The sequence below is a fragment of the Hetaerina americana genome, unplaced genomic scaffold (assembly GCF_022747635.1).
Source record: "Hetaerina americana unplaced genomic scaffold, ioHetAmer1.1.p SCAF_8, whole genome shotgun sequence".
NCBI lineage: Eukaryota > Metazoa > Arthropoda > Insecta > Odonata > Calopterygidae > Hetaerina > Hetaerina americana.
In genome coordinates, this window is record NW_027287427.1 from 79,369,332 (window position 1) to 79,389,690 (window position 20,359).

Sequence of the window (20,359 nt, forward strand, 5' to 3'; positions counted from 1 at the left end):
AACGAATCGCTTCTTTATATCTATGCTAGTAATACTTTCCGTTATAAGGTGAAACACCAGATAGAAAGCCTTCTTCGGCATTCCTATTTAACTTACAATATTCAGCTTGCTTCTTCCACCCTTTCACAACTACATACTCATTTTCTTCCTAAATTACCAAACTATATCCCTTATTCCAGCGCATCTCCTTAGTCTCATTTGGAGATTACTAACGTCAGCAGCATAATTATTACTCTATTTTAAACTTGTTTATCCCGAGACTGTACTTTTTCGTCCACTTCGTACTTGCTAGTATCCTTACTCTTGGGCTACAAATTAACATTGTAACATCTTGTATGCAATCAATTTTAGCAGAGATTTCCAAATAAGGGACCTTAGTGTGAGCCTTAGGTATACTTAAAAAAAACTTTCAATATGAAGACTGAAATGCTTAAAAATCACAAATTACCTCCATTCAAAAGGAAATATCTCCGTGAAAAATTTATATCAGATATTATAATCATTACTCTTAGTCAAAGAATACTACTTTGAGAAACAAGAATTAATATGACATACTGAATTATTTGTATTTAATGACGAATTAGGAAAAAATTTCAAAATTTTCTGTGGACGGTTACATGATTGTAAAGATATCACCAATTTGGAATGAATAAAAATTAAAATCTAGATATTCAGATGTCGATAGATATAGATAGATAGATACCTATAGGCATCTACAGTTAATTCAATATTACATGATCTTCGCCAAAAAGGTTGAAGTAAGCTTTCAATGAGCACACTGTACAGAGAAGTTCCAAGCAGTCCCGCTCATTCCCTGAGATTGAATTCCTACTGTAACTCGAAGGACCTCTAAGCCCGCCTCCGGCGCGCCATCTAACGAGCAATGAGGGAACCTCAAAGAGAAAAATAGGCGCAAGCATTTGGAACTAGGAATTGCTTTCTATTGAGCTCTCAATTTGATCAAACTAAAGAAAAGAATTGGTTGCCCTTCACACGTCAACCAACGCCTTTGTAATACCTACTTCTATCTGATTATTAACTTTATTATTCTTATATTTATTGTAATCACCATGTATTTTCAATCGTTTGGTATCAATGATGTTCAGCCGGGACAATTCGCTTCATATGATAAAATTGATACATGGAGTCTAGCCATTCAAAAGAGAAATGATTTATCCGTAATCTGAAGAGTGATCAATAGCCAGGAAAAACTTGCGCGGTAACTTTAACTATGGAGTACGATGTTTTATAAAGGACGAATCAAGAATAGAAGTATTAATTTTCTCGATGTGTTGAAAAATTGAGTACTCTAGGTTTTTCGGCATTTTACGAGCAAATCTGTGATCATAATCATGGAATATGTGTATTATTACGGTTAGAATTTGTTAACGCAACGATTAAATAATTTTACTTTTTCAATTGTAAAAAGAGGAATTTTGTCTAACCGAGGTGTAGAAATACAGGGGTGTTAGGAAGTTTCACGTATCTTAATTCCTACCACCATAATATACATATTGCTTAAAGCGATATATACTTAAAGTTTCCAACACTGCTCACCTCTAGCTGTGCAAAATAATAAATCAAATACAAAAACATCCATTTGATACAGAGTGTCGGCGCAAAACGCCCTGATTACCCGCAAAAATCTAAATATATGAAATTATACAAGAATTGTATTGAAGTATTAATAGAATGCAGGGGGGAAAATGGTTGGCGACAGACGTGCAACATTTCCTAAATAAATATTTCCTACGTTGTCACAATAAACATGGGCCAAGGAAAAGTGGAAAGCTTGCTAAATAAGCCGCTGAAGACGGTTGATGAAAAGCAACTGGACAAAAAAGTGAGATAGTATATAGAAGTGTGAAAAATGATGAGATATTTTGAAAACGCTCTAAAAAGAATAACAATATGAATTACCAGGAGTGTACTGAAAGTATATATGAAAACCCAATCATCAAGAGGAAGACCAAACGAGAAGTTATAATAAGGGAAATTATTGAATCAAAGGATTAATACTCAAAGACAATAATGGAAATGATGTGGTAATCATGGGGGTAATGTAAGACTTCAGGTAGAAAGGCCAATCAATTGCTCAAGAGGATACGGATAGCTTTTTAATGGGTTAATTTAGTTGTAACTAAGTTATATAGACAAAATTCTCCATTGAGTAGGATTTAATTCATTAAATGGACCCGATTGACCTATTTAATCAAATTACGAAGGAGTTAGAGGGTAAGTTCCAAATGTAATGCAATTAAATTTCCCGCGCCACTCCTATTGGTTGAAGTGAAAGCAAACTACTAGGTGTAGGTGGAGGAGACACTAAGCTTTGCCGTGAAATCAATCTCAGTGCTCTCCAAGCTGTGGAAGCGGCAGGGCGTCAGTTATTGTAAGCCTATGCGCGCCGACCGTGTCACGAAAAAAATGGAATCGACGATCGAGCAACGCTACGCGATTATTACGTTTTGTGGTCAACTGAAAAAATCTCTTGAGGAGGTTAACAAAATGATATAAGAGGGATTACGGGGGCTCTGCTCAGTCCTACCAACAAGTTTCGAGGAGGTTAAAGACCTTTAAGGTGGGCCGGGAAGAGGTTCACCTCGAACTACGATCTGGGAAGCAAATCATAAGTGAAAACAATTGTATTTTTCGACAGTAAAGGAGTGGTCCATAAGGAGTTTGTTCCTCAAGGACAGACAGTTAACGCTGCCTACTTTATGGATGCGCTCATCAGGACATCCACAGGTCATCAGGACGAGAAAAGACATTCGCTACCTGGCAACTCCATCACGAAAACGCGCCTTACCACAACGCGCTACGAGTCCGCGAGTTCCTGGCCAAACACCAGGTGCCAAAGCTGCCCCGCCCCCCCTATAGACCTGACGTCGCCCCAGCAGACTTCTTTCTGTTCCCTCGGATTGAGGCAGTCCTGAAAAAAACCCGTTTTTCGTCCATAGAAGAGATCCAATCAGACGCGACGAAGACCTTGCGAGAGACCCCGAAGACGCCTTATAGGGCGCGTACCGGTCATGATAGAGTTGTTGGAAAAAATGTGTATGGGCCCAAGGGCAGTAATTTGAAGAATTTTAAGTGTTTGTGCAAATATGTTCAATGAATTACTCAAAAATGATAATTGCATTACATTCAGAATGCACCCTGTGTATTAATTATGAAGCTAACTATGACCCTACAATCTGCTACACTGACGTATGACAAGGTTTTTAACATATCAGTCATGAAGAAAAAATCTTTTGATCAAGGAACACGATACCACTAGATTTTAGCTTAGTTTTCGAGTAACTTCAAAGAAACTGTGGGAGATACCGAGGCAGTATCTTTTAACGGAGTCATCCGCTAATGCGCATTAAAACGCAGCAATTTCAAAGGACAAAAATATGTCGCCTTGATCGCGATTCCAACCCGGACGAAATTTCGGATTGTAAGAAGACATTGCCAGGTAGGTTAACTGGCTGAAGTACTCGGCCGGACATCGCGGGATCCGGATCCAGCACTCTGCCAAGGCGAATGATTTTTATACTTTGACATTGTTGCATAGTTTTCAAATATTTAATTTAGTTTTACTAAATAATTTCTACTGTTGGGATGGCAAACTGGCCGAACGAAAAGGGAAATTATTGGGAACTAATCCTTGACTTCAGTATTAAACTCGTTAGATCTGTGTCTTATCAATACTGCATCGAGTGGACCAAAACAAAATAGCAAAATAGTTTATCTTTTTTCTTAACTTCTTTGCGTATAACGAGCGGTTTTACTTTGTGTTTGTTTCAACCATAAACTAAATAATTCTGCACGGGGTTCAAAATAATTAGGGAGTGTTCAATGAGGCATCTACGCCACGCCAAAATGTCTCTTGAGTGTTGATAGGTGACCATCTGTGACCTATATCAGTTTTTATTTAATTATTAAATTATGGATAATTTCAGGGAGGTAAATTAGGATCGTGGGTAAGCAAGAGCGCAGCTGTTTGTTCACAGTGAGAGGTCCTTATAGCGGGGTCATATTTGCACTACTATTCCAAGATGATGACTCTGAAGTGGCCTTCCTTTTCTGCAAATCTTGATTTAGCATTTTATTAGTACATGGGTATACGTAGAGGTCTGCGAATTCGAGCTATATCCCTCCCTCACTTTTTAAATACATCATTCCCACACATCATATCCGATATTTGAAGCTAATGCCCTTAAGCAATCCCACTAATATTTTGTAAAAGAGATTGAAGATATATGCTTAATTGGAGACTTCTTAATACTTCTTAATTTGAGACCCAATCCGTGACGCCAATGCAATATCTTAGAAGTGTCCTCCAAAGGAAGGCATTCCAAGAAGAGATGTGTTTCGATCACATTCCTAATAATCATTTAAGGCCCACAAGGGGGTGTGTATGAAAATGTTGGAGATAATCCTTACTTCTAAATAAGGAGTGCTGTAGTGAATACGTAATATCATGAAAAGTTCAAGATTTTGATGTGATTTTGAATCGCAAGAAAACCTCCAACCATTCCCGCTTTGATCACGTGGTACCTTTGATGCGAATAGTAGTTATTTCACCGTACTTTATCACACTCCATATGTAGATATTTTATCCATCAACATAATTTTCAAGATGTGATTTATCCCACGAGCGATAAGGGATCAGAATAGCGTTGACCGACATCGCTATGAGGGGATAGGTATTTTGGGTCAAAAGTAGTCTGGTGTGTAATCACCACTAGCCAACCAAGCGGTGGCTAGCAGGGTACTGTGTTATGCAAAATGTCCAACTCATATTCATGGGACAAAGCACTGAGGTACTTCCAGGTTCGAATTCACTACGAGTCTGAAAATACGTTAACACACACTGGGAGATGCCGACTCCACCTATTGCCCAGAGAGCGTACCAGGCGGAGAAGAGAGAGGGAGGCACAGGGATGTGTGGTGAGAGAGGGAAGGGAAAGAGGACGGGAGAAAGGTGAATGGAGGAAGAAATGAAAAGGTGTCAAACGGCGTGAGATATGAGCGAAGGGGGAGGAGAGAGTGAGACGAGGAGGGGGTGGACGGTGTTTGATGAAGGGATAGAGGTGAAGGTGGAATTGGCAGAGAGAGGAAAGAGCTGCTGAATTGGAGGGGTGGTGGAGAGGCATTCTTTCGATATAAATAAAAAGCTGGATGAGGAGCAGAATGGGCGGGTGGGTGGGTGCCAAAAGATGAAATGGGGACGGTGAGTGGAGTATAAGGTGGAGGGAGAGGGAGAGTTCGGGGTGGGAGTATTGAAGGGGGAGGGGGGGTTCCGTACACCCGTGATCGGCGCGCGACCGAACCATCCGCCACACGAATCCTCCCCCCACACCCCTCCCGCCCCACCTCCATCCACTCCTCCCCCCGGACCCTCGGGGCCTCCGACCTATTGTAGTGCAGCGGGTCTTAAGCACGCTTCGAGGCCCCCGGGGGCCCCCTCCCTCCCTCCCCATCCTCTTTGCCCTCCGCCTCCGCTCTGTCTGTCCGGTTTTTAAGGGACCCGGCCGGCTTTCTGCCGCTCTTTACCTCGAACACCTGGACCCCTCCCCCCCCCCCCCCCGTTCCTCCTCCTCTCTTTCAAACGCACCACTTCCCCCCTCTTCCCCCTCACACCACTCCCTTTGCTCAGTGACAGCCACCTCCCGCGGGGCGAACATCAGCAGACAGTTCCACGAGGTGCACACGAAGAGGGAGTGCGCGGTGCCCGGGGGCGGTGGCGGCAGCGCGGGGCGCGTGCAGCCGCCCGAACCCCTCGCCGCCGCCCAAAGCTCGGGACACTGCGCAGGACTTGATACCGGAATGAAACAGAATGCATGGAAAGATTGCCCGTTTCGTGGATAATCGATATGAGCGTACGAAAAGTGACGCATTATTGTGTCCATTGGATAGTCTGGGACATACAAACTACAATGCTTGTATTTTCCTCGCAAATTTCGTGAAAACAGCAGCAGGACATTTTTATGCAAGACGCCCTAAACTTTCCGAATTCCGTCAAGTACCGATTTCTCCTCCAATTTTTGGTGACCTAACACCCCCCGCCACACGCACTCATGGCACCTTGCAGGGGTAAGATGCAAATGTAGAAGTGTGCACGCGAGCAGGAGGGGATTGCATCGGTGGTCTATGATGCCTGGCTCCGGGAAGGTTACTTCTGACCTCCGGAAAAGCGACGAAGCGCGTGAAAGAAACCGAAAGTGTGGGGCGAGGGAGTTTGAGAACTCAGGGAAAATATTCAGAGTGACGTCACTCCCGATTTAGGCCGAAGAGAGCAATTCATGCAGTCACCGACCCCCGCACTATATGACCCATTTTCAGAGCCGGAACGAGGCCGAAATGCAGGCCATATGTCAAAGCTGTCATCTTAATCACATCAGTTAAATTAAGAATTAGTTCCATTTTTCCAAACGCCTGAGTTGTAATTTTGAGAGGCTCTCGAATTCTTGGACTGCTGTTTAATGCAAAGAATGATGGCGATAAATAGAAGGACGTAATGGTAACTTTGACTACATTCCTGTCTTGCGTCGTTTTAATACAACCACCATTCCAAATTTAGATGCTGATAATTTATGAAGGAAACTTCGGAAATAAATTATGCTAGTAATTCTTTACAGATTATCGATATAACATAAATATCAGTTGGTTGTCGAAAGAATTTGATGGCCCAGGATATGGAATACAGTCCTATGCTGCGCATGGAAGGTTATTTGCCAACTGTTCCATGAGAGGCCACCCCGTCCAACTGGAGGTGGTAGGGAATACGGGATAGCCCAAGGCCGAAGATCTCAGAACGATCGCTATACCCCTGGACACTTCTCACGTCAAGTAAATTTGCTCGCAAAATGTGAGCTTATGCTCATAGCCTACAAACTGCCATATCATAATAACATTGACGAGGTTAGCTACTAAAAAAATGAAGATTGGCACTCATTCTGACAATAAATTAGGATCGACATAACAACATTCACCAACTACTTCAGGGTTTTCGTCGTTTTCAATCACCCTTCCCCGTCTCCTGATAATTTCTATATCTTCCCGTCGCGGAGAAATAAAGTTAATCGCTGTAGATAAACCGTTTGGAGGGTTCAAACTGATGCGCTGGTTAGGGTATTTTTTCTTTATTTTCGCACCCTACAAGTCACCACTAGGGTGTACGGCAGGGGGTGAATATGGAGGAGACAAAGAAGAAAAAAATGCATTTGATCCAGGTGTTAATATTTGTAAATGATATCAAAATGCAGGCGAAGTCGGTTTAAATCTTAAAATTTAAATGGTTCGGTGCCAACAATTAAAATTCTTGTGTCTATCCTCTCAATATTTTGCGTAAATTTCGGGTCAAGATAGGTACAAGTACTTGATGATAAAGAAATAGCGTTGAAGTACTTCGGAACAATGAGAAAGTTTTATTTAGCATAAGGTTTCGACACTATGAAACTTGAAATGCACCTGAAGAGAGCGAAGTGATATTGATGATTTTCGTGAAAAAATGCAAGCCTTAGTTACTTATTTATGCAGAATCACTTTTGTTTTGGGTAAGTTGGGAAGTGCACCTCAACCACTCTCCCTAAAAGCTTATTTCGTTATAATCTAAACTTCCTTCAAGGGCGCGGCGCCCTCGCTTACAAGAGTTGAAGTAATGACTTGAGTTTGACGGTTCAAATCCTGCTAGTGACAACCCCACCAGAGTAATTTAAAATTCAGTTTCTTGTTCGCCAAAACAATACGGAAAACCGAATGATTCCTAAGATAAAGGAACTGGCTTCTCATTCCTGGATGTCAATTTTACTTGTCCCAAGTCATAGTTCAGGGTGACCTATCAGGTCTAGTCGGGTTCATTACCGTGGGTGAAAATCTCATTATAAAAGCGATTTATGGCATTACCGTCGAGATCATTTTATCCCATCAATTTATTCTGTCAAATTATCACCAAATTGCAACAACTGTTTGCAAATATGTAAACATATTTTTGCTCGCTTTTGAGATGCATTAACCTTTGCATTCACCAGATCGAATGGAGTCCCGGCAATGGTACCCTCTCTATACTATATTACGTCCAAAATGGTATGACCATTTTTATCATCCTCCCCACGCCAAACTTCAAAACATTTCCACCACACCCTCACAACACTACCAATGTCAGGATTATTCCTTGGTTTTTCAATTTTTTTAATAATTTCAACCTCCATTTCTCTCAATATCAATCAGCGGTCTAATGGTCATTCCTTGAGTTCTATTTTGACATTGGCAAAAGTTTATTTTGGTATTTGTCGTGATTCATTAAAGGAATTAAGGTATTTTCACTCAGAGTTACACATAATAAGGCCTCTCCCCACTCACTATTTCCCCGAGTCCTCCTCTGCTCAACCTTCCCTTCTCCCCCTTTCGGTGACTACCACTTCAGGTGCATCTCCAAAAAACAAAATTTCCCTCAGAGTAACTTTCCCATTCATAGTTTTCAAGCACAATGGAATTCATAGACAGAAATAAATCAATCGGTGTGCATCGCTAACAATTAGCAGCAACGCTGACGACACCCGGGCAAGATCATGACCTCAAAATAACAGTCAGAAAATGTAACTTTATATTTTAACTCAAGAAAACCAGGGGGAATCGGGCGGTATTATAAAAACGGTTCAACCAAAATGAAACAATATATGTGACATAATTTATAATTAAATTTAAGCATCGTGAACGCATAAGGTTGGCAAAAACCCACCAGCTTATAAAAGATTTGAGAAGTTATTAGAGAGAAATGATTTATCTGTGCCCATTTCCAACTTTTCAACGAGCATATATATTAATTAGACTTCCTTATCAAGATATCCAGCGATTGTTGTGCATACTTTACGAGTTGAAACATGAAAAAGTTTGAGTACATTCTTTTAAAATGGAGCACTAAATGAGAAAAAGGTGGATTAGGAAAAAGATCACCAAAACTTCGTTTATTGAAAATATTTCTATTGGCGAACGAATAGGCAGGGGTCGTTTGGAGAGAAGTATACTCCCAGTCTTTACATAGAGCAATAATTAATCGCTAATATTCAGTTTCATTAAAAAGGGCCAGGCGATGAGAAAACCGTACCCCTTAAAATATGGTCCCTATTTCAAAATAAATACCTTACTTTATTCGTCCCTAGTATGGTATCAACCTTTTAGGGATTTTTTTAAGCATTAATATTTTTGCACATGATTGAGAAGAGAAGAAAATAAAAATAGTTACATAGCTGCTAAATCATCCTTTGAAATGCATTAAGGACCATATTTTAATGGTTTTCTCATTCATCGTGTATAGTGTGCAGAGGAAAGGAAAATAGAAGGTGAAGTCTCATGATGAAAATTCAACGACCTTCGTAATAAAAATACCATTTTAATCCGGAAATAGTTTTATATTTTTCTTGAGAATAATAAATGCAATGTTAAAAGTATTTACAACCTTAGCATTAGGCACCTCATCAAGCACCGAGATTCAATCATCTTTAATAAGTTAACATTCAACGAACCTCTTTTACACGCACAGGTGATTTCAAAACCCTCATAAATCCACAACAGTTGGAGTGGGCAAGAATCAAACAGATCCAATAAAAACATGTAAACAATTTGATTTTATAAAAATGCAAAAGTGTAAATGTAGAAATTTGGACGAATATTTCTCCAATATTATTCTTTGTTGTTGTCGAGGTACTAATGATATACCTCCTCGAAAACTCAACACTAATGAGTATACATAGATCAACGATTCTCTCCATCCATCCTTAAAAAATAAACTCCAAAACAGTATTCTATAAATATTATATACAATTTTAGGTAAAATATCGATTTCATATTCGTATTTATATACGTAATGTAAATAGGTATAAACAGTCAGTATAGTGATCTCACTTTCTTTTCTTTCAAATCTGTGCAATTTCACTGGCAGTGATGATTCATACAATAGATAATAGTAATAATACTTCTCACTGGATAAAAACACTGATGCAAGGTCCTACAGATAAAATCAAACCGGTCAACGAAGACTTGGTAGACTTAAATATTCCGAAGGATGAATGTGATGGCTCCTTTGGGCTGGAAAATATAATGAACTCTCTTCGTCAATTCGAAATTGCAACCCCAACTTAATTCCCAATTCCTGTTATGCCACTATGTCACATTAGTAAACACATATCGGTATCAAACTTGGGAACTTCGACAACAGTCTTCAGATCTGTCTTCTAGAATAATTCACTCTTCAAACTCATAATTTCGAACCAATCACTTGAACCGATGGAATGTTAAACAACAGCAAAATCTTCATATGTAACATATTTTTAAGTAAGGCACAATTCATTCAAGAGTCTAAATATCACGTTTTATAACAGTCTTCCTTACAACACCAAGGATGAAAAAACACCATTCGGTGAAATGGAACAAATATAATCACTGTCCTGCCAATAGTTATCTCTGGACGAGGAAAGATGAACCTGCAAGTAAAAAAAAAAACAAAATTAAATTTATGGATTTAAAACTCCCGACTGAAAAAGCAGTAAAAGAGTAGACTTATATTTTCTAACTATGTCTGTATTATTTGATCTAATTATCACAGAAAGATTTACTTTTATACATTTGAACACATGCACTATCTTAAAACGTCAATTAAAATATAAATGAACAGACCATTTTCATCGAAATGCTACACGTCACAGTATACGTGAAACAAATGTTGAGGTTTTTAAATGCATAAGATAACAAATCATTTGGTTGAAAAAAACTACAATAAATCTAATGATACTTTTAAAAGTGTGATATATACCTACATAAAAATTACATCATGCAATAAATAATCCACGTGCAGTGTTCTTCAAAGCTGTCCCATCGTGCTTCAAACAACGGCATCATGCACACCTTTCACCACACCACCTCACCAAATCTTAATTCGGTGAAATTCTTCAGTATATCACACAGTAATATAAATGTCAAGTCGGCGGACTGGGACACGAAGTCCACAAAGGGATGACAACATGCTGGAATCATCAAAGAGCTTAATTATAAGATGAGACTCGAGTCTCTGTTCTCGAAACACGTCGGAGGACAAACAAAAAAAAGCAGTTCCCATCCAGCATCTACATTCTTAAGAGCGACAACACGAGATACCAAAAGGGTGAAGTCAACGAACTAGTGCTTAAAAATTCACCATGAAAAAATGATACAGAAAGAACATGTTATTGCAAATGCTGAAGTCATCAATTAGCTGACTAAGCATCACTTCCCACGCAGCAATTACGTCTCTTTGATTTCCATTGGTCAAACCCCCACCTCCAGGTAGGTATTAATAAATTCCAATATTTTCACCCAATCAAAAGAAATATCTTTTTAGGCAAGGGTTTAATGTTTTTAACCAGAAAAATTTTCAGGGAATTTCAGAAGGTATGCAAGTGTCTCACATACTCCCATGTAAACAGTCGGCAAATAATAACTAAATAACTAGTTTTTGTAAGTAAACCATTGGCAAAAAAATTAACATTTAATTTAACAATTCAATTCAATCGATAAACTTCGGATGTTACCACTAAATTTAGCCATCTCGCTGTTCCATAAGACGCTATTCTATTAAACATTGGGATAACTCCAGCGATGTTAACGACATAGTAGAACGCCAACGAGGAGCTCGTCCCGGAGGAAACAGTTTTCCACGCCGACAATGAAAAGAGGGAAAGGGAGTCACTCCAACGTCGGAAAAAGCCCCCGGAAAATGTTAATTGTCATTAATTAACTAGTTCCAACTCTGCAAGTAATGACGTCACATTACTCTCGTCGCTCCCGCCTTACGAAGAAAAGGTGGTTCTGGAAGCTGGAAACGGGTCCGAGATCATTCCCTCGCCAATAGCAAGCAAAGAACACATAATCGGAATGGATAGTTTTTTCACATAATATTCATTAGCGGCGTAAATTTTTCAGCTTCCGACAAGATACTACGAAATTAATCGAGCAACAAAAAAAATACAAAATGAGCAATAGTTTCTCGGAAGATGATTTTCGTTTTTATTCTCTCCGTACATGACGATAAACGTGAAAGAGGAATTCTCTTTCCATTCACTAAGACTGCGAGGCGTATAAAAAAATGGCATCTCTCGTGTATCTCGCCACGAAAACTCTAAGGAAAATCTTGTTCAAGTTATTTTTTACGATGATTTGTGACCCATAGCCAAACAAGAGGTACTGTTGCCTTACCAAAGAGTAGCAAAGGATAACATTTCAAATATTTTTTTGTAATATAGAACTACTGGTATAGAGATATCCCAGCGGAAGTCGAATCATCACTTAAGTTCAACATCGACTGAAGTCGAAAAAAATAATTCATTGAAAATTATCGTTCTATTGACTGAATTTTAAGCTAACAACATTACGAGGCATATAATCATAGGAAATGTCTCCCCTCTAAGCAGTTATTTTTTCTGCTCAATTACAGAGACCCTAAGACACTGGACAGACGATAGGCATGTGATATGTGACTATTAGTCTGCTTCCAAAACTAAAATGTTCTCGCTTGAGAAATGGAAATATTCAACGCGAGTTTTCTTAAGAGTAAAAATCTTCTCGTTAAATCGGCCTGAGGATTGGCGTAACTGTTAATTTTGATTTAATTGAACTAAAATCAATTTAATCTATGTTTAACTTTCAACTTTACTCAGTTAAAAATGAATTATCTTTACTGAATGGACTGTTATACAGCTAGCTAAACTTGCTCAAGTTTGGATATTTTTACAATGCAAAAAGAACGCGAAATTCGTAGGATCCACGGGAGCAGACGAATCCGCTCCGAATGATTCAAAGTTGAGGCTGATTTTTCTTCTTCATGACGTACAAGCATCGCCCGTTCTGTGCATAGGTCACTCATATAAGCCCAAAGGCTACGGAAACCACGCCCATTCATACACTTCACACCCTTGCAACAAAACTCCCGAAGACAGAACAGAGGTCGGTTGCAGTACGTTGCAGAGAACGCGCCGCAACGCCTTTGCACGCCTGCTTATCTCACCGGAGCACCAAACGACATCCGGCAACGAGCGAATGACAAGAGGGGAAGGGAGGAGGAGGGGAGCTCATGTCCACGCGCCCGGAAGACTGGACACACATCAATTCGCCTCGCCTACGCTTTTCTCGGAGCCAACATACCATGTCGCTCGGATTGACGCCTCCTATTCATGGAAACGCCTCTTCCACAGTACAACACCTCGGGGCACTGGGAAAAAAATCTTACATCGGATGAGCGAAGGACTCTACAGCGTTTTCGATCCAAAAAAAAGGAAAAAGAGGAGGCCCGCGGGACATCTTTTTGCATCAAAGCGCTCTCGTGAATTTTCCCTTTTTTCGGGCCCAAGAGCACTCACGCTAACTCCCTTTCGCTTCGAGAGACTTTTCCACTCGCTTCATTGGACGGTCCGAGGGTGGCCGGCCCCAACGGTTCCCGGTCGGAACCGACGCCGCGAAGGGCCAGGGCGCGTCTTCCCACCCCACCCCCCGTGCACACCTCCAGATTCGGATACATTTTTCCTTTTAAAAGATTTTCCCCCGAACTGGAAATGGAAAGAAGGTGGGCATGGGGCGGTTGGGGTGGGTGGGGGGAGATCCCCTTTGAACTCCCCTGCCCTCTTCACCACTCAAGCCATCCATCCCTGAAAGGTATTCCGCACCCCCTCCGAAAGGGACCGGGGGGTAACTTTTTCCCACACCCCGAAGTCCCGTGTCCCAGGCGGAGCGAACATCACGGCGCTCCTATTCCACTTCCTCGAGTTCGATTTTTCCCATTTACGGAAACCACCTCTCTCTCTATTGACAGCCAGGAAGGGACCCCATCCCACATCTGCCAAAAGTCCCCCTACCCCAGAGAATACGCCGGCGGGTCCCACTCCCGAGATCCGCTTCAAACAGAACGAGATGGGAAAATACGGCCACGCGGAGGGTTGTCGGGTAAAGGCCCATTCGTCACCCTTCGCTCCATATCTTCGCGCATGAGTGAGGAGGCGAATTCTCCGAAGGGTCCCCCCCTACCCCCCTCCCCCCAGGGCCACAAGCTCCTTTGATCGCGAGTTTGCGGTGATTCGTGCGATCACCTCGTAGCGGTGATTTCAATGCACGTCGTCGATGGAGTAGTTGCAACGGACTCAACAGAACGACGGTTCGCTAGGAGCTGGAAGGGCGGTCATGCATTCACTTTTTCATACGAAGTGTGATTGAGGATCAAGAGTAATTTCGTCCTCTATAAATAAATAAGAGTTACGCTACAAACTACGAGTTGCATTAAGGCTCGAGGGCAATTGCGTTCACTCAACGGGATGAGCAAAAGAACGAAGCAAGTTGTGATTTATATTGCGGCGAAAGAATAATTCTTCCCTCACAAAAGAAAATCTCTTGTTCTGAATCAAAATTACCGATAAATTTGGAACAGTACAGTTAATGTTTTTCTGAATTTCTGCCGGCCTTCAACAAGTGGGAGTGGAAACAATTAGATAAAAGGGCACGGTCATGCTAATGTTTTTTTTTTAATTATACCCAATTTTTATAAATTTTATTGCTAAAACAATTCAAGGAAAAGTATCAGTGTAGAGCGTGTTTACGTTGCTTCTGGTTGATATGAAAATGTTAGTTTCTATTAAAGAATAACGTTTCTGTTCAGAAAATGATGCACAAAATTACTAACGGGAATGTGATATTCTTCACTGATGCAAATATCACATCATTGGTAAGACATTTATTTATCAGGTTTAATGTTCAAACTTCTTATGTGTTTAACGCAGTAGATTTCCTTCGAACCCCTTCTCATCTCTTCAAATTGATTTAGCGAGCCTCATCATTCGCATACACTTCTGCGCATCAGTTCAATGAACTAAACCGATCACTCTCCCATTTGGGATTGGCATTCTTATAGTTGTCTTTTGCGATTGATATTTTTAGCATTTCTATTTGCGAATTAAATTGCTCTTTAATTAAATGAAACTGAAATTTTTCCCACGTTAGACAGAAAATAATTCCATGTGACCCTTCGGTGTCTTTATTGCATAGGAAATGGTAATGAGTCTTCGCCTATTCAGCAGTGAATGCCTTACAGCACGAATAAATTTGTCTTCATTAAAATCTCATCCTTTATAGATTAAACAAGTGTACTAAAACGTCTTATTTCAGAGAATATTCAATCGATTTTCCACAGCACTTAAACCAGGTTTATGGTTCTCATTCCTCAATCAATTCACGGCCGCGGTCACTGTGCTATAGGAATCAATTATCGAATGCTCTATCTTTGATTTCTTCTATTTTCCCTTTCAACGAGTAATATTTTTTGGAAGTAAGTAACTTTATTCACTTATAAAATACATTTCTCCATACTTGAGGGAGATTTTAAGCTACTAAGATTTTTTAGTCTATTGCTGGTAAGATATATAAAATACAAGGGTGGTCTGAAAAGTTTCCGACCTAACAAAGATCTGAAGACCTCAGGAAATCTAAGAAAATATCAGAAAATTTCAGAAAAAATGTCTCTTATCTTTCTTAGGTCGGAAACTTTTCAGACCACCCTCTTAGAGTAACTGCGCATCGAAAATACATAGGTTGATTTATTTGTTCATATAACGAGGATTCATCTTATTCATGCGATTTTCTTTGATTAACTTTTAGAACGCACTTAGCTCTGAATACTTTTTCCAGACACAATTTTATTTAAGGTTCTAATTAGATTTAAGGAATAAAATAAGAGTAAGGTCCTCATGTCAAGGTAGCGGACATCGTAGAACGTATGATGGTGTCATCTATCTCATAAGAGCTAATTCATCATTACTAGTTAATTTTAATTTTGACGTTGACCTATCTACGATAGAAATTGTGCAATGCCAGCTTACTTGATCCTTAAAATAGGTGGTTCCATGCTTTTTTTTAACATTTCACCAAATATATTTCCACGACGTCGTTTTCTACCAGTCGTGGAGTATCGTAGCGAAGCTTGGAGCGAAGAAGTGTATTTCAAAATATTTTACACACAAAGAGCATTTGAGGAAAAGACAAAACCCGTCGTTATCACATGGCATTCGTGAGGAAGTCAGTGCATTCCTAATTCATCACAAAAACATCATCGCCCAACGGAGATAACGCAGTGACAAAAATTAAACGTTACATCAGTACGCATAATAATTATAAAAGATTCCTGCTGCACAGAGGAATATAAATCAATGTTTTGAGCGGAGCGCACACTGTGGAAATATATCCGCTGCAACGACTGCACATCTAGCACGACGCCCTCCGAGTGCGCGCACACAAAAAAAATTGGATGCATTCTCCAAGGATGCTACTCGACAGCGTCGAGCGTGCAACCCTCGGGAGGGAAAAAATGAAAACCTTTATCATAATTGCGCGCTCCAGCGGGCAATCTAGTTGCCGGTCCGAGCGCCTCATCCATCATCCCCGGGTGCGGGAGGGGTCGGGAGGGAAGGGAGCTAGGTAGGACGTGGAGAAGAGTTCGCCCTTATCATGCAAAAAAGAAGGGCCCATCCTCAGAGGGGTAAAAGGGAAGGGGCTGGGAGAGAAGGAGGGAGAGAGACATAGAGTCCTTTTGAAGGAGACGCTCGCCACGCCGAAAAGCCTCCGAAAGGCGAGAACTGCCCTCCCCCTCCCCACTTCTCTCAGGAAAAAATTAAAAGAAAGGACAAAGAGGGTGGTAGGAGGGGTCGAAGGGGGATCCCCGATCGAGGGACGGTAAAGGAGCAGGGAGGGTCCTCGACCGCTCGAAAAGGGCCCGCGAGAGGAAGGGCGCATAATGAAGTGCCGAGGATGCCAAAGCGGGGTGAAATAAAGGGAATAGGGAGATAACGCAATTTTTTTCCCCCAAAAAGGGACAATGACCTCCAACCCTATCCTCTTTTTGTCCCTCGCCGAAGATCCCGAGAGTTATGTTAATGAGAGGACCGCGAGGTGGACAATTGGGGGAGGGCGCAAGGAAGGGAATTGTCCGGAGGTCCCTTGGAGAAAAGGGCCCTTCCGTCAAGGGCTACCCTTTTCTCTCCCTTCCAAGGTCTCTCACATCCTCCGCGGAACAACCGCCCCCCTCGGCGTCCCCTCGCCCTTGACATCCCCTTGGGCGAGTGGGTTCGATAATGAAAATTCGATTATCAATTCCTCCGCACCCCGTGGTCCGACCCGAGAGGGAAGAGGTGGGGAAGTGCATTGATGCGTGGCCGCCAAGGACGGCGATTCTCCCCGGTGGGTGACGCGCCGCCGCGATGGGGGGAGACCCGTTCGCCACGGCGGTCAGAGTGGCGAGGATTTACGAGCATTTAATTGATTACGGAGGACAGGCAGGGAGGAGATAAATCGCGGGGGGCATATGTCACCGCCGGGGCAGGCGACCGAGTCGGCCGCCGGGAGGAGAGGGCTTCGAACCCGAGGGGGACCCCCGACCGCCCCAGGGGCACCGGGGAAATGGAATAGGGCATTGGTCAACTCTACTGAAAAGACCGGCACACAATGATGTCAACGCCTTGCCGAGGGCGCATGCCGTTGAGGGAGAGTCGAATTGATTCCCGGAGAGATCCGGCGCCAGCGGTTGTGTTGTCCTCTTTGGGACACCACCTGATTTCGGAATTGAACAGGATGCAGAGAAAAGATGTCCGTTCGGTAAAGAATCACTATGAGCGAACAGAAAGCCTGAAATAATGATTGGATTATCCGAGTCGGGAGCATCTGGAGGCGCCATGGTTACCAGAGCACGACTCAAACCACTTTGATAAAAATAAAACATCCGAGATCAAGTGTGGAAACGGAGGATTAATTAAGCACAGTGATACAATGGAAGGCGAGAACAGAGTGATGCGTTTAGGGCAACTGACTGTCGGACAGAATGGTACAAGGAATCATTTTCCCCTCATGTTTCCTGAGCACTACAGTATGATACAGTCTGAAAGTTCCAAAAATAATTTTAGTACTCAATTCCATAAATCACAAATAACTCGAACGCCTAACATACCATACCACAAGCCCTCGTGACTACTTGCAATACAATTGAGTGGATGTGACGTTATGATTTTCCCTCCGCGAGATGTGATTTTCACTGATGCAGTCAAATTCAAATGTATTACATCACCCTATAACGTTATTATTCATCAAATCGACTCCAAGCATCCATAAAACCCGCGCGACGGACTGGTAACCATTTTATGCAAATTTGTATGGAGTCCTCACCAGATCGGTTTTTTGTTTTCTGTCTTTATAAACTTGACTCGGATCGCATGTGGTCACCTCGACTTTAAGTCGCAAGCAATAACTGATGAATGAATACGAATTCTATCTCGTAGCCTATGTAATCAAGGAAAAGGGAACTTGTTCAACTATTGCTGCAAATGCTTTTGTTTTTCTATTATAAAAATTACTTGCCTTTAAAACTGACCTCAATAAAATGTCGTATTCGTGGAATAATATCTTAATAATAAGGAATATCTAATAAAATTGCGTACGCCTTCCTATGAAAGAGTACAATATTGCCAAAGAAAGTAAAATATACTTGCGCTATATTAGATTGGAAGGATTCAATATTTGAGGAAATGAAAACATGACTAGGTATTAATTATACATGAGAAATTTTTAATGTTATCAAGAGGATATACCGTATTGAAACGAAATTTCCAGAAATGTTCTTTCGTTAAGCTTTGCTTGAATGCAGAATGCGTAAAAAGATTTTCTGTTTAACTAAATACGCCATCGCATTTGCGCTCATAATCTTACTGAGATTCTGATACTCTCTATTTCAGTCTTCTCACTGAGTACCCTCAATAGGCAACTTCCCAGCCATCCGTCTGTACTGAAAACTCGCAGCTAGACAGTCAATTTGTTCACAGGATCTTGATTCTCAGAACCAACAGGGCATGCGAAAAAAGAAGTTCCACGTGAATTCTTAGAACGGGTGCTAAGTCTCCGGACACTTATTCCTTCTACGAAATTTACTGTCTTTTCAGGGTTTACCTGTTCGATCACTTCCCGTGCGTTCCGTGCCCTGACATCAGCCTTCCCCGCAAAGAACAAGTCGCGGACGAAGTTCTGACCCGAGGATTAAAATTGTTTAACGACAAGGAACAGAAGGGATTCACTTTTGGGACCGGGCTTTTGTGCGAGGAAACTCGGCTTTCGAACCGCGCGCCCGTGAAAGGAGACAACGCTTTCGAAACCCTCGGCAACAGGTTCTCCGCCCTCGACCAGTCGAACCGAGAATCCGATCGGCGATGATTTACGGCAGCGCACAAGGCGTCGGACTCGCGCGTTAAAAATTAAAAAAAAAGAAAAGAATAACCAAAAACCAACACTTCCTGGCTGCGCCTTAAGGAAGCTCATAAAATACAAAAGGGTGCTAAAATCCACAGCCGACTTAACCCTTAAACATTGAAAAGCCACTACTCCTTTAAGCCGGAGCGCAAATCCGAAGACGACGCCTGAATTAATGCCTTTGGGACGCGCGGGAGTTGGAACTCGCGTACGTTCTGGTCGCTCTTTCCGGGGACGAGTCTACGCAGGTAAACAAACGAACCTCCCTCCCTTTGTACGACTTTTGACCCTTTTCCTCGCAACCGAGACGAAATCTTGAGGGAAAGCAAACCCTCTCCCTTCCCACTCGACGTCACAAAAAAGGGGATGCGGAAGCCATGGCAACCTTCCTTCCGCAGCACGTGCAAACGATGATTGCGCCAGTGCTGCCAACCCCGGGAGAGAGGAGACGCCAAGATTAAGGAAATGGCAGAGGGCCCTCTCACTGGGATAGAAGGAAGCATTTTTGCCTTTAACAGTCCTTCCGGATTGCGCGCCGTCGCATCCCTCAGATTATTTTGCCTTCTCCGCCGAGAGAGAGAGAGATTCCATATCCAGAAGTTAAATAAACGGCGCCCGGAGAACGTTTTCTCAAAAACGCGTCAGTATAAAAATAATCTTAAAAAATACCCCAACTTTACATATGCATATTCAAAATATTTAATATTCAAAATATTTTATTTTATCATAAGTTCCTTAGAAGTCTAGAGGAAGAAAATATTTGTAAAAGAGCTTCCAAACAGCTCTACCAGAACATGATTAATATCCACGTGGATATCGAAAATTTATTATCCATTCTTTCACGAAAAAAATGAGTTTTTACAGAAACCAGTTTGCAAAACAAAAAATAAAAGTTCATAAATTAGAGCGATTGTAGCTAAAATAATTATAATATCATCTTAGTCCTAACTGGAAACTTTGTCAAATATTTTGCAGAACTGAGGGGAAACCTTAATGGAGGCCGACCTAACTATAAGTAACATTTAAATACAGCTTCTGGAAGTGACAAATATTGCTAGACAACTTCAATATT